The sequence below is a fragment of the Protopterus annectens genome, chromosome 12.part0 (assembly GCF_019279795.1).
Source record: "Protopterus annectens isolate FY-2018-M chromosome 12.part0, PAN1.0, whole genome shotgun sequence".
Lineage (NCBI taxonomy): Eukaryota > Metazoa > Chordata > Ceratodontiformes > Protopteridae > Protopterus > Protopterus annectens.
The window spans coordinates 569,500,189-569,515,377 of record NC_056746.1 but is presented as its reverse complement, the minus strand read 5'-3'; the positions used below and the strand labels follow the sequence as shown (position 1 = coordinate 569,515,377).

Sequence of the window (15,189 nt, the reverse complement as noted above, 5' to 3'; positions counted from 1 at the left end):
ATTGTCATCTAAACTGCTAAGCAGAATGGAAAACAATAATTGTCACATTTTATTAATTTTTACACTGAACAGTCATCTGCATAGATCAGAATTCAGTTATGGTGAGGGTCAACTGACATAAAAATGGTACAAGTGTTAAACAAAGCAAACATTAAGTAGTAGTGCTTAGACTACAGTCTAATCTTTCCTGTGGTTTTGAACTGAGATGAATGGGATGAAACAGTTTTGCTAATAAAGGAGGAAACCAACCTAATTTTACTCTTATGTTTAGTATTATAATTATTTTCCATACAGTGGAGCACCAGAATCAGGGAAAACAACAATTTACAGAGACAAAGGCCTCAAATCAATTAAGACAAGTTGCATGTTGATGGAAAATTTTTGAGGCACAGTGATGGGAAATTCTTAGCAAGTATGGAATATAGTACAATAAAGAAGCAAAAAGGAAATTAGTCTTAAACCACACAAGTATTTCCAGAAAATTCTATGCAGCATCAGTCCAGAACACTTCATTAGCCTCAATTATACAATATAATGACTGTGACACCCCAACATTGCTTACCAGTAATCAAGGAGCCTCAATCCTAACCACTGGCAACAGTGGTGGACATTCACTAGGAGGTTAACAGATACACACACAGTATTTCCAGATGCAGCTCTCTGCATCAAGTGCAATTTCCTCTAAGAGCACACAGAAACCAAAATCAGTCTGGGGCTGGTTTCTCCCTCTTTCTCCAGATCCCCACTAAGACTCTCCACTAGCATAGCTATAGAGCTGAGATCTCAGCTGAGTGGCCAAGCCAAGACCCCCAGCACCCTTTCTGTTCAACCAGTGCTTCATGTCCCAGCCCAAGTAGCTGACACACACACTTTCTGTGGTTTGATTTACACACACACACACACACACACACACACACACACACACACACACCTGGAAAAGGCTGTCACAGGTTTACTAGCTATGCTCCCTTCTGTCCAGACTATAAGGTAGTTTTCACTGCCACCAGTCACTCCTGCCAGCTACCTTAAGGCCCTTAACAAAGGGTATCCAATCTTACTGTGAAATATTAATATTAACACAAATGGCAACAAAGGGTGTCCAAACTTACTCTGTGATGTTAATATTAACACCAATAGTAACAAAGGGTGTCCAGTCTTACTGTGCAATATTAATATTAACACAAATGGTAGTTTGACCAAGAGCAAAATTATTAGGAGTGGCCCACACAGTGTCACAAAATGAATATGCAAGTACTTACAAAACTTAAATATATCTACAAAGATCAGCCACAATGAAAGGTTTAAATATATGTAATAATAAATAATAAAAGAACAAGACAATACTAAGTATATATCCACAGTGACATCAGAATTCAAAATCACAGGAAATAATTAAAATAGTATTGCAGTACAGGCTCGCACAAATAAAGAAAAGCATCTAAACTAAGTTTACTGTATTCCTGACTGAATCTAAGAGAATTATGCTATTCCCTAGAAACTTACTTCATTAGAGCAAGGCATATGTGGTGAATGGTTCTTGTTGTCAGGTCCAAGACAGAATGCTCTGTCTCACTAAGAGACTTCTCAAAATAATATCTAAAATATTACTTATGAGACATCTTGCAGAATAACATAATTTCTGACCATCTGACTTCTAGTTCTCATGCAAACCCCCATTGCTGAAGTTGGCAGCATTTAGCATCTACCAGTAAAAACACTCATACAAGGGCTTTTGCTCAGATCTTTGGCAGATGCTGAAAGTCATAAAACAATTGCATTCCCTCATGCTTCAAAAGTACCAATTATTTCCATCCAAAGACAATATAGAAATCTTCCTAGTACAGAGTTTGTGTTTCTAGCTGCATTGAAAACTTGAGAGATAGCATCTTTATGGTGTAGCCTATAAAGTGATTTAATTTCAGATATTTTTCTAAAGTTTACTGGACTGAGGTTAACTCTCTGTATTCTAATTTCCACTGTTAAAAATATATACATTTAAACAGTTACAATAGTGCATGTACAGTTCTGTTATCTTCCAGTAGGGCACACTGTGGATACATCTTAAACACAGCAGTTTACAAATACCTTTTTACCACAAACTTCTGAATAGAGCAGTTTGATATACATATGACATACAGTGCTAATACATTTATAACACAATCATCTTGTATAAATTGGTTTGATATTCACAAATGCCATATAATTATTTACAAAATTCCAGCTAGCTATGCTAGCAGTACCTTCTTTTGTCACAATGATACAAAACACTTATGATTTATCAAGTCTGAAGGAGTAATGTAGTTGACAGCTATGCAGCTGACCCTTGCCTCAGTTTTCAACTATTCCTCCTTTCATATGAGACAAGCATGCCTGCACCTCTCTGTTCAAAGTATATTACTAGTAAAGCTTCTCATAGTTTGTTACAGAGCAAAGAATCTTCTTTATTAAATAGCATTTCTTTAAAACAAAATAAATTACCTCCCCAAAGCATCCACAAAATCGAAGAAATAATTATTTTTGAGTTTCTTTTGCACTTTGCTGACTGTATTTTGTCATTTTGCTGATGTTTACTATATTTTACTGCACTTTAAAAAAGCTGTTCTGTTGCCTTAAGTACATAGTAAGTAACATAGACTAGATTTAGATCTGTTGAATCTAGACTGCATGGTTACAACTGAGCACTATTCCAGCCATCTTACATTAGGAGGGTCTTGCCTGCACCCTTGTGGGAGAAGTGGTAGTCTGAGCCTCATCTGAGTTGGAGATTACTTGAGGGAAGCTTATTGTGTGCTTTCTCATTGGCAGATTAGCTTAAAAGTGTTTAATTTCACCTGTATTTAATCCTCATGTTTGTGTGGATTTACCCCTTTTTTAACCGGAGCTGCTCAACATTTGACGACTTTTGTCAGAGGTCTGGAGAGTTTCTGCTGAAACATTAAGCATCCACTGCTAAAGTAAAAAAAAATAAGTACCTTGTGAGTTTTCTTTGCACTTTGCTGACTGTATTTTATCATTTTCCTGCCTCATTTTGATGATTTTTACTATATTTTCCAGCACTTTAAAAAACTATTCTGTTGCTTTAAGTAACTTTTGCATAGCATAGACTAGATTCAGATCTAGACTGTACTGTTACACTTGAGCACTATTCCAGCCATTTTAAATTAGGAGGGCCCTGCTTGTACGCTTGTGGCAGAAGTGTGTAGTCTGAATCTGATCTGAGTTGGAGATTACTGGAGGAAAGTTCATTGTGTGCTTTCCCATTGGTAGTTTAACTTAAAAGGTTTAATTTCACCTGTATTTAAGCTTCTCATTTGTGTGTAACTGAGCACCACTCAGCGGGGTTCAGTGGTGTTCTGTATAGATGCAAACACCTTAAAAGACAATTTACTCCTAGACATCTGTTCGTGAACCCTCCCAAGCTGTCCTGCTGCACTGCGGGAAACTCAGTTGTGCACCGAGAAGCATTGCCATAGTTTTCACCCCAGCCTTCTATTCAATAGAAGAAGCCTCTTTGTTAATCCTAGAGCAAAATCTGTTCAAACTAGCCCACTCCCCAATAGTTGTTACTGTAAAACCTGCCATAATGGACAGTCAGTTTCCAACCATTTCTCCAGCCAGCCTGATTGACATGGGCATCCTGAGGCAATGTCACTGACAACCATGTACTCCTAAAAATAAACAAATACAATATATGAAAAATGTAATTACACTTCTTCTTCTTTTGGCTTTCCCCGGTTAGGGGCCGCCACAGCAGATCTTCTGTCCGCTTATGATTGGCAGTGGAGCTTTACAGTGTCGAGTTGCCAGCCCGGCTCCCAACCTTCCACAGAAGGCACACACACGCACGCACTTATGCCTAGGGCCAATTTAGAGTGTCCAAACCACCTACAGCATGTCTTTGGGATGTGGGAGGAAACCAGAGCACCCAGAGGAAACCCACACGACCACAGGGAGGACATGCAGACTCCGCACAGAAGGCACCCCAGCCGAGGATCGAACCAGAGAACATCTTGCTGTGAGGCGGCAACTCTAACCGCTGCACCACCGCGGCCACCCTAAAGATGTAATTACACTATAAATTTGAAATCAGTTCTCTCACATAACAACAAACCGGACATCAAACAGGTTGTCAGCACACACACATCACCTTCCACATAAAACAAGGTCACAACACATAAACCCACATACGTGGAGGTATGCAATAGAAGCCTACCAAAGATCACTTACCTCCTAAGATCAAATCACTTGCACACACTGCAAATCAAATAGAATCCACTACACATACTCACACACACACATACACACACACACACACACACACACACACACACACACACACACACACACACACACACACACACACACACACACACACACACACACACACACACACACACACACACACACACACACACCAGTGTCTCAGCAAATATGCCTGTAAGGCAAAACACCTCAAAACCAAATGTCCTGGTCATAGACAACACCATAGTGAAACACACAGACCCCCCCCTCACCAGACTGGACAAACAGAAGGTCACAATTATCTGCCTATCAGATGCAAGGATCTGTCAAATAACGCATGCACTCATGTCATTCAACAACAATTACCACTATAACTCAGTCATAGTACACATTGGGGTGAATGACTTTAAATGTACTTCTCTGGACTATATGAAGAGACACATGCCACGATATAGACAAGAAATGATTGACTTCAACAATTGGCTTAGCTTCTAGTGTCAGTCCAGGAGGATCCAATATCTGTCAGCCTGGGAAGATATGGTTGACAAACCATGTTGCTTTGCCAGAAATGGTCTTCACCTGTCTCCGCTAGTCTTTTACTGACAAAGGTGCATGGCTCCCCATAGTGCCTTTTTTAGGCAATGTCAAAACATCAAAATTTCCAATGTACAAAAATCCACTCAAGATAAACTTAAGGTTATGCTGCTTAATGCTAGGTGCCTAAAGAGGAAACTGCAGTACCTGGAAGCACTCCTCACCTTGGAAGATGCTGGTCTGTGCACTCACAGAGACATGGTTCAAGGCTGTGCAAGGCTACAATGCCTTCCACACGTTCAGACCCCAAAACGAGTGTGAAAGAACCATCTTCATTAAAGCCAAATACACCTCAAGACTGGTTAAACAATCTTGACTCTCTTGAGTTACTCCAGGTCCAGCTAGTTATAGGTAAAGCACCCTACCACATCAGTGACAACTACAGGTCCCCCACCATGAACCAAGAGAAGCACACCACCTACCAGGACTTACTAGAGTCACTCACTATACAGGCAAACACTTTGGTTGTGGGTGATTTGAACTATACTTCCATCCACTGGGAAACATACACGAGCACAAACATGCTAGTCCTGAGGTTCTTGGACTTTGTCAATACAAAAGTCCTGAAACAGCTAGTCTGCATCCTCACAAGGGGCTCAAATGTCCTAGACATAGTACTCACCAACATGGGAGGTCACAGTAGTACACCCTATGCGTTGCCCTCCTTGGTTAGATCAGACCATTAAGCTATCTCTTTTGAAGTAACGACCAGATCTGACACCCCTACATGAGCAAAAACTGAACATTTTCTCCAAAGCAAACTACAGCCTACTAGTTGATGATATAAAAACTTTCAAACACCCTGCTAACACAGCCAATAATGACTCCTATACAGAGGAGTATACAAATGCCCTGTATAGCCACCTAAACAGCTGTATAGACTTGGCTGTACCCGACCATATCAAAACCATGTCCTCCCGACAAAACAGGTTACCCTGGTGGACCTCAAGTATAAATATGTTACATAACAAAAGGAAGAAATTGATGTCTAAGAACAAGAGGGAAGTTACTCAGCAGAAGAAAAATACCCTCCACAACCTGAATAAGGAAATCAGATATCTTGTAAAGCCCTCTAAAGCTAGTTATGAAGCTAAATTGGCATCCCTAGCTAAGGATAATCATAAGGCATTCTTTAGCTATGTCCAAAATCTAAAAGAGAATGGCCAACTATGTGCCGAACTTATAGGGGATGGTACATCTCATACTGCACCTGAGGAAATTGCCAACCTGCCAGCTGACAGATTTGGCACAAACTTCACCTCCCTAGCCCCATCAGCCATACCTCAAAGCATGCCTGACACCAGTTCTCTACCTAGTATCTACAAACAGCAGGTCATATATGTGCTCTCCAATGTCAAAATATGGCCTCTATGGGACCAGATAGCATCCCAGGCTGCTTACTAAACAATCTAAAACAAGACCTAGCAGAACCACTTGGCACTCTCTTTAATCTCAGCCTGAACACTGGCTTTGTACCAGCACAGTGGAGAACAGCAACGGTAATCCCTTGCACAAAGGGGGTCCATCAACTGACCCTAGAAACTATAGACCCATAAGCCTTATCTGCAAGGCCATGGAGAAAAATCATCATGAATCTTATCAACAAGAACATAGGTGGCCTTCAAACTCTTGACCCGACCCAGTTTGGCTTTGTTAAGGGTAGATCATGCTTAGTGAAACTGGTGGACATCTTCAAGAATGTCACCAAAGCCCTGGATAAAGGCAAAACAGTACATACTGCCTATCCTGACTTAGCCAACACTTCTGACACAATCCCATCCTCAGGTATCATTGAGAAACTCTCCCAGCTGGGGATTAACCCATATGTCACTAGATGGGTAACCAACTGGCTCACCGACAGAACACATACTATCAAAGTTGAGGATTTCACCTCTACCAGTAGACCAGTTACCAGTGGCATACCACAAGGATCTGTGGTGGGCCCTCTACTGTGTGGAATCTATTTCTCGGAAGTCCAGGTGAAAGTAGATGGCCTTTGGCTTACCAAGTTTGCTGATGAGTGTAACTGGGTCCAATCATTGCATCCCCAAATGATGTTAACATATTATAAAAGGGGCTAACACAGAAAAATTATTGGTGCCAAAGCCATAGACTAAAACTAAATGCAAAAAAGTGCATTATTATCCCCTTTGGCAAAGAGGAAGTCCCTGCAAATTACAATATTGACAACACCCCCCTAAGCTCAAATCCAGTGGTGCGAGATTTGGGAACACAGGTTGATAGCAATCTAAACTTCAATCACCATGTGTTCACAGTGGTAAGAAAAGCCTTCTATATTGGGCATCTCATAAGTAAGGGCATCACTTCCAAGACTAAGGATATTATAACTCCTCTGTACTCGATCCTCATCAGACCACTAATAGAGTACAATGCCCCCCTTTTGCATGTACATCACCAGACACCTGCAGCAGATGGAGAGACCACAGAGGTTTCTTACCAAGAAAATTCAGGGCCTCCAAAACATAACCTACATTGAAAGACTGAAAACCCTGTCACCAAACTCGTATCCTACAGGCTGCTGAGAGGCAACTTGCCCCTGGCATACAGAGCAGACTCTGATCCTGCCCTAATGGAAATGCTGCACACCTACAAATCAAATGGGACAAAAATCACTTGCTCCAGGGATCTCAACCTACCCTGTGACATTAACAGAACATGCTGGAGAGACAGATATATCTTCCAGAGATTGCTGTTCCTCTGGAATAAACTCCCAGTTCACATGAAGCAGAACTCCTAAATAACCCTATTCAAGCGCAACCTAGACAACTGGATGGGAGACTGTAAATTCACACTGGGGCAGCACATATGTTCCTTATGGACAGGGGCAGTCAGTGCTAATTATAGACTTGCTCTGCGAATAACAACCATATAACCAAGGTCAATTACAGAACATGGGTATAACATGGCAAGACTTGTAAAGGCCCTAGGGCCATTAGCCTAATAATCTCCTATGAAACCTTTATACAGCTTCCCATGTAGCTTTCACAGAAAAACATTGATTTCTGTCTCATATTTTGGAATGTTCCTCATAAAATGTGTATTTTAAAGCAAACTGATGAGGACTGGCATTACTAAATAATAACAGACATTTAAGTTGTTTACTTTATATCCTTCAGAAAATGCATGCTAATGCAGCTCCTTTAATTCTAGCAACTTTCCAAGTATATAAAGGCAATATTTAAAATCTGCCCCTTTTTTTTGGTCTTTGTCCCTGATTCCTGCTCTAAGAAGTTGACAAGTACACATTACCTTCATGGCACATCCACTTCACATTGCTCTCAACCTCTCTGCACCAGAATCAAGGAAAGCAACAATTGTCAGAGATGAAGAGCTGAAAACAAGAACGTTTTAAATATGAGAACCACTGATTATTTAGACAGTTGACAAAATAAGAACACAAGAACTAACATGCATTTTCTGAAGTAAAATAAATTTGTGACTGTAATGAATGTCATTATTTGTTGATTATAATCTACCACCTTTAGGAGGTCAGAACAAAATTATGATGCAAAATCAGAGATAGTTGAGAGATACACCACTTCACATTTTCTACCTTGTTGCACTTTGCTGCATCCTATTCCAGTGCTCCTTTGTCATCCTGTGTACTTGTGCCAAGGTGTTGAGTGTTTCCTCAGAAGAAGCCCTCCATGCTCTACACAAGTTTGGTAACTCAGCTTTCTATATTTTTTCGGCTGCCTACCTCTTGGCATGTAAAGCACACAGAACTGAACTCAATACTTCACATGTGGCCACATCAAAGCTTTGCAGTAGAAAAAATTACATCGGTATTTAATACATAATAATCATAAATGTATAGTCATAGCTGCACTTTATATCCCAACAGGAAACAATACTCCCATTCTAGAAGATATACATTCCTGGTTCTCATCCAAAATTTCTAATGAAACAATCATTCTAGTGGATATTAACATCAATTGGTCTTCTAAACACTCTACCACTACTTCCTATAATTTAAATCTATATGGTTTCTCTCACTTAATTAACTCTCCTACCCGACCCAATAAAGACAACTCCTCTGGCACTATTCTGGACTGGATACTAGTCTCCCACCCCAACAATGTCTTTGAAAGTGGTATCTTGCCCAACTCCCTTAATGACCACCTTCCTGCCTTTGCAATTCGCTCCCTGTCCCCCCTGCACTTACTGCACAATTATATCACAGCCCGCACCCTCACTAACTTTTACCCTCAGCCCTTCTCTGACAGCTTAAAACAAATAAACTGGAGCCCTTCGAAAACTCTTCCCCTTGATGACACTGTTGATTACTTTAATTCTGTATTCACGAACATAGTAAACAGTTTTGCCCCTCCTACAACTAAAAGAATGAAATCCAAAATTGCTCCATAGCTCTCCAAAGATACCATTACTGTTATGCATTCCTAGGATAAACTCTGGAAGCTCCACCAAAAACTTAAAACGCCACATTCTTTTAATCAATATAAACAACGCGCAACATGGTAAAACAATGTATTGGCTCTGATTGTAGATCCTATTATTCAAAGCTCCAAAACAATTATAAATCTAACCCCAAGAAATTCTGGAGTAATATCACCACCCTCTTTAAATCTGGCAGAAAAGAAACCCCCTGTCCTGACCCTATTACTCCTGACCATACCATAGCCACCAACTTTAATTCCTTCTTCATTTACTCTATAGCCAAACTCACCACATCTTTCCCTGTGAATTCACTAACCTCTTCTGCCCCTCTCTCCACCAACCCCTCTACCTCTGCCACCAATTCCACCCTCCCCCTCCCTCTTCTACTCCCCTCTTCACCAACCCCTCTCCCTGTGCCACTATTTCTACCTTCCCCCTCCCTTCTCCTTCAAATCTATCCCTGTCAACACTGTTAAAAAACTTCTCAGTAAATTAAAACCTTGCTCTAATGGCCTCAACAACCTACCATCAAATTTTCTAATGTTAGCTGCTGACAGCATGGCCCTCCCCATCTGCATTCTCATCAACCACTCTATCCAAGATTCTTATGTACCCTTCCTTTGGAAAAAGGCATTCATAATCCCCCTACACAAGGGAGGCAACAACAACGACATCCCCAACCTCCCATAGCCATACTCTCCCCTATCTCTAAAATACTTGAAAAATGTATTCACCTATAATTTCTATCCTTCCTCCTAGACAATAACCTCCTGTCCCCTACACAACACAGTTTCAGACCCCACCATAATACCTCCACAGCCCTCTTAACTTTCCTCAACATTATCAACCATGCCTGAGACTCTGGTAATGTTGTATCCTCTCTGTTCTTAGACTTATAGAAAGCCTTCTATACCGTTTCCTACAACTTATTATTGTCAAAGCTCTCGCACCTTAACCTCTCTCCTCAACTATCAATTGGTTTTCCAGTTACCTTTCAAATAGGCAACAGGCCATTAAATGGAACAACTGTACCTCTTCCTTCCTTGACACCTTCACAGGAGTACCCCAAGGGGCTATCCTAGGCCCTTTACTATTCAATATCTTTATTAATGACTTCCATCACTGCATCCCTAATGATAAACTTGTCCAATACGTGGATGGCTCTACTACATCTGCTCAGCCAATTCTGTCCCTAAACCTAAGCAAATAACACAGGCAGCCTTTAATACTAAGAACTGGATGCTAAATAACCATCTAGCCCTAAATGCAACTAAAACTAAAATTATGATTTTTTTCCCCTTCTAAGAACTATGCAATAGACAAAAACTCTTTCTCTATAAAAAGCCAAAACATGACCACTATTGAAGTAGTCCCCCACACCAAGCTTCTTGGAGTCTTTATTGATGAAGAGCTAAAATATGACATTCACCTTCAAGCCAACATCAAGAAAACCCACCAGAAACTGGGTATACTCTACCACCATAACCGCTATCTAACCTGCTCAACTAGGCTTAACCTCTCTACCACTTACCTCATCCCCTCTCTCTTATATGGAGCACCTATTCTCACCAACCTTCAAAGTACCATCAAAGCTAAGCTGGTATCCTGCTAGAATAAAATTTCCAAGTTTGCTACAAATTCCAAATCTTCCTCTCACCACTGCATCTCCTTACATGCACTGAATTGGTTAGAGCCCCCCAACCATCTCACTTTCATTCAACTCTCTACTGCCCATAAACTTATTTTCAACCCTTCCCACTGCCCTTCCCTTTTCTTCATCCTCACCATGCACCTTGCTGAACATTCTCTCAGATCCAATAATCAGAACCTACTTGAACTGTATAAACCCCTACGTACTCCTGGCCAATCTCTATTAGCCTTCTTTCTTGCATAAAAATGAAACTCACTTCCTCCCCATATTTGGACTACCCAAAATCTTTCTGCCTTTAAATCCCTTCTCCATTCTTATTTCTCCTCCACCCGGGAATGCTCCTGCTCTCACCCCTCCTAAACTTACTCTACATCCATCTTGCAATCAAACTCCACATCTCATAAGTTCTAGCTTTCCTCTATTGTTCTTCTACTATTTTGTCTCCTTATATCTCTCCATAAAAACCCTTTCTGTTTCTTTATTCCTCAAGATACCTAGTTAATATTGTTTAAATTGTGTAACAACTGTGTTATTCTATGTAAAAAAATGTGTAAAATCTCAGTTAATGTTTTCACTACAATTTCTTGTTTTAATAATTGTATTAACTGTCAATATATTTTTTTATGTACTTGGAGCTTTTCTCCCCGGGCCTCCATTGAAAAAGTCCTCATTATGACCCAAAGGACTTTCCCTGGTTAACAAACTACAAATAAATAAATAAATGCAATCACTTCCTTAATATTATTTTTACTTATTTTATTTTACATTGCATTACTCAGAAGGTCAAAATGGACAAAAATCCTTTTTCAGTGGAAGCCCAGGGAGACAAGCTCCACATTTAACATGTAACAATAATTATAATAACGAATACAAGGTTTACATATACATGACTTGACATTTGTGTTAAACGTATAACATTGGATAAAAATACATTCATGTAAATATTCTTATTAATGGCATTGTTGCATAGTCTAGTACAGGAAAACAGAATTATTCTTTACAAAAAAAGTGAAGAAATCTATCAGGAAAATGAGTGACTTACAGAATGCAAACCAGGTATAATTAATAACAATCAGTGGGTGAGCAATTTTCATAGATATACTACATTGACTGGTAATCTGTAGTAGAAGAAGATACAGTAAAGTATAGGATCATAGGAGGTCACTAGGCTAATGGCCCTGGGGCCCTTACAAGCCTAGCCAAGAGTTTATCCCCAAAAAAAACCTCAGTCACCACCTGTCTCCCTTGTCAGTGAGGAATACAGGTGGAACCCCTGGGACAAATTTGTGGTTTCCCATCCACTCATCAAGGTTACGCTTGAAGAGGGTCAGTGAGGTGCTCTGATTGACATGTACGGGAAGTCTATTCCAGAGATGGGGCAGCCTCTGGGAGACAAACCTGTCTCTCTAGCAGGTTTTGTTGATGTCACAGGGTCTATGACAACAGATCAAATACACTAAATATCAAACGGCCGGAAAATCAAAAACGCAGGTAACAGAAACCCGTTGTGTGTGGGGGCGAGCCCCCTACCCCCGCCAAATATATATACTAACTCCAACATGGCACTATAGTGAGGAAAGGGCATCTTTCTCGATTTTCACTGTACCGTGATCCCATAAAACGAGTTTCTATCACCAGCGTTTTCGGTTTACCAGCTGTTTGATATTTAGTGTATTCGATCCGTTGTCATAGACTTGATGTCGCATATTAGATTCAGGCCTTTTGAGCGGGTAGTGCATGAGGAGTTAGACGTATGAATATGGAGCATCTCTAGTAGGGCAGGGTCCGAGATTGCCTTGTAGGCAAGACAGAGATCACCCCTGAGCAATCTGTACAATACTGAGTAGAGTAATAGTGATTTGAGGCTGTCCGCATAGGACAGGTGTTGGAGACCATGGATTCTCTTTATGACGTATTTCAGTGGCGTTTCCAGTTGGTGCACATGTTTGGAGAGGTACATATTGGTCTAATGAGGGAGGAGTAGAGAGAGGTAATAACGTCTTTTCTGGATGAAATCCCTTTACTTATGAGATGAACCAAGTAAAATGCTTTTCTGCCCACTGCTGCTACATGATGGTCGAATGTGAGGTTGTTATTAACCTGATTGCCAGGTCTATCACCACAGGTTGTGTGCTTAGGAGGTTCCCATTGATGTGGTAATCAGTAAGTGTTGTGTTTTTGCTGAATGGTATGATGATACATTTTTTTGCATTTAGCTTGAGGCCATGACTTTGGCACCAGTCATTATTTGCTATAAGACTCTCTTGCAGTATGCTAACACCACTTGGGAAGTCAATGACAGCACCCAACTTACAGTCATCCACAAACTTGGTCAGCCACAGGCCTTTTGTCTTTGCCTGGACCTCTGAGAAACAGATGCCAAACAGTAGGGGTTCCATGACAGATCCCTGGGGAACTCCGATAGTGACAGGTCTGCTATCGGAGGTGGAGGTGCCTATTTTGACTTTGAGGGTCCTATTGGTGAACCAGTTGGCCACCCACCTGATGAGATAGGGTTTTACACCAAGTTATGTTAGCTTTTCGATTATGCCAGAGTGGGGGATTGTGTCAAACTCATTGGTCAAGTCAAGGTAAGCTGTATGGACTGACTTTTCCACATCCATGGCCTTGGTGACAGTCTCAGAGAAGTCACCCTCGTTCAACAGGCCAGATCTGCCCTTGACAAATCCAAACTGGGTGGGGTCAAGTGCTTGGAGATTGCCTATGTCCTTATTTAGATACTGAAACATAACTGTAACTTAAAAATAATAGTTTAAATATAGTCCGTTAGACTGCAATAGGAAATAGGTAGAAATATGCTGAAAGGTGAGATGCGATCTGATTTGTGTGAAGAAACTGTAATTACCAAGAAAGAGTGTTGAGAATAAATAGGACATGAAATTAATTTCAAAGTCTAGCGTCTCACTGGCCTCGAAAGATGCACAACTGTCAATAACACTACTGCTGTTCTCATACCCTATTATTTATTTTACTTAACCCAGGATTACAGAAACTGCAGAGCCAGTAACGACAGCTCCTATACAACCTCCACTAGTTACCTCTTGTTTGAGAGGTTTAAACACAACAGCAGCCAGGCACAGCATGCCAAATATATAATACTAAAGTAAGCAGCGAAGTACGGTAGTAGTCAACTGTCATCGTGCAACGTCGTTTTTCGTTTCTGTTAATTTATCTCGCATTATACATTTCTGGTTATCATAAATTGTTGACAATATCCCAACATCTCTGTTCCCATCACAGCCCACTATTCGTCCCTGCTTTGTTCTATTCGGAACCTAACTCCGCGGCATCGCGGCAAGTCGGAATTATTTCAGTTTGACACTACGTTATAGATGTGTCAAAAACAGGAAGAAATATTTTACGGATTTGTTAGGTTCATTAATGAGCTACAAGTTATATTTTGTGGAGAATAGGAGACACGGTAAGATTAAACGGACAGTATTGTGTTATTTCATGGATTTAGATACTTAAGTTGGTACTTCCCGAAATTGGCGTTTTATTGTGCAAGGATTGATGCTCCTTCCAGATTCGAACCAGAGTGTTTGGCTCTGCTCAGTTTGACTTTACAAAGTATTTTTGACTCTGTGTTTTCAGCGTATCTAAGCTTATTTTTTGTGTCTGTCAGTGAAGAAGGAAGGGGTGTCTCATGCTCTCTACTTTCTTTTTCACCCATATTCGGGGCTGTAGCCCCCCTATTTTCTGTCCAGTACCTAGAAAAGGCGCTGGCGGTGTCCTGGGGAACCGTTTAGGAGCACACGTTAAAACTGTCACAGGCACTCCCTGTTTAGTGGTGCTTTTGAAAACGTAAGGTTTACCGTGTGTATGTTATTTTTGCTTTAGTTCATTCTATAATATTATTGCTTTATTCCATATTGACTGCTTGTTGCATTTTCCCACGTGCCATTTATTTTTATACGTGATCAGTCTGAATACTTTTTTTTTTTTTTTGGGGGGGGGGGGGTATTGCGTGTTACATGAGATGCCATATGTAATTTATTTTTTTACTCTGAAGTTTAGTGTTAAAAGGATAGGTACCAGATACTAGGCGAAGACACTTTGTGAGATTAATGCATCAGTCACTAAGGTGATAAACACCTGTGCTCAGTCACCTCATCACATTTACCCTCTAGAGGTGGAAACTGATGCGGAATAAGGTGAACTCCCTTATCAGCTTCAGCAAAAGGTTGAGATCCCTCATCAAGTCCTCTAAAACTAGCTATGAAAACAGAAACCACAAGGCCTCCTATAGTTATATTCATAGG

The 15,189-nt window shown here is 40.6% G+C and overlaps 1 protein-coding gene across 1 annotated transcript in view; it reads left to right on the top strand.

Annotated features, from left to right (window-relative positions):
• Positions 1–14,152: 14,152 nt before the first annotated feature.
• Positions 14,153–15,189, top strand: part of CCZ1 (CCZ1 homolog, vacuolar protein trafficking and biogenesis associated) — a 1,119,178-nt gene continuing 1,118,141 nt past the window's right edge. The window contains exon 1 of the mRNA XM_044089701.1: positions 14,153–14,348. The gene's annotated coding sequence lies outside the window, so the exon portion shown is untranslated. The remainder of the gene's footprint in view (positions 14,349–15,189) is intronic.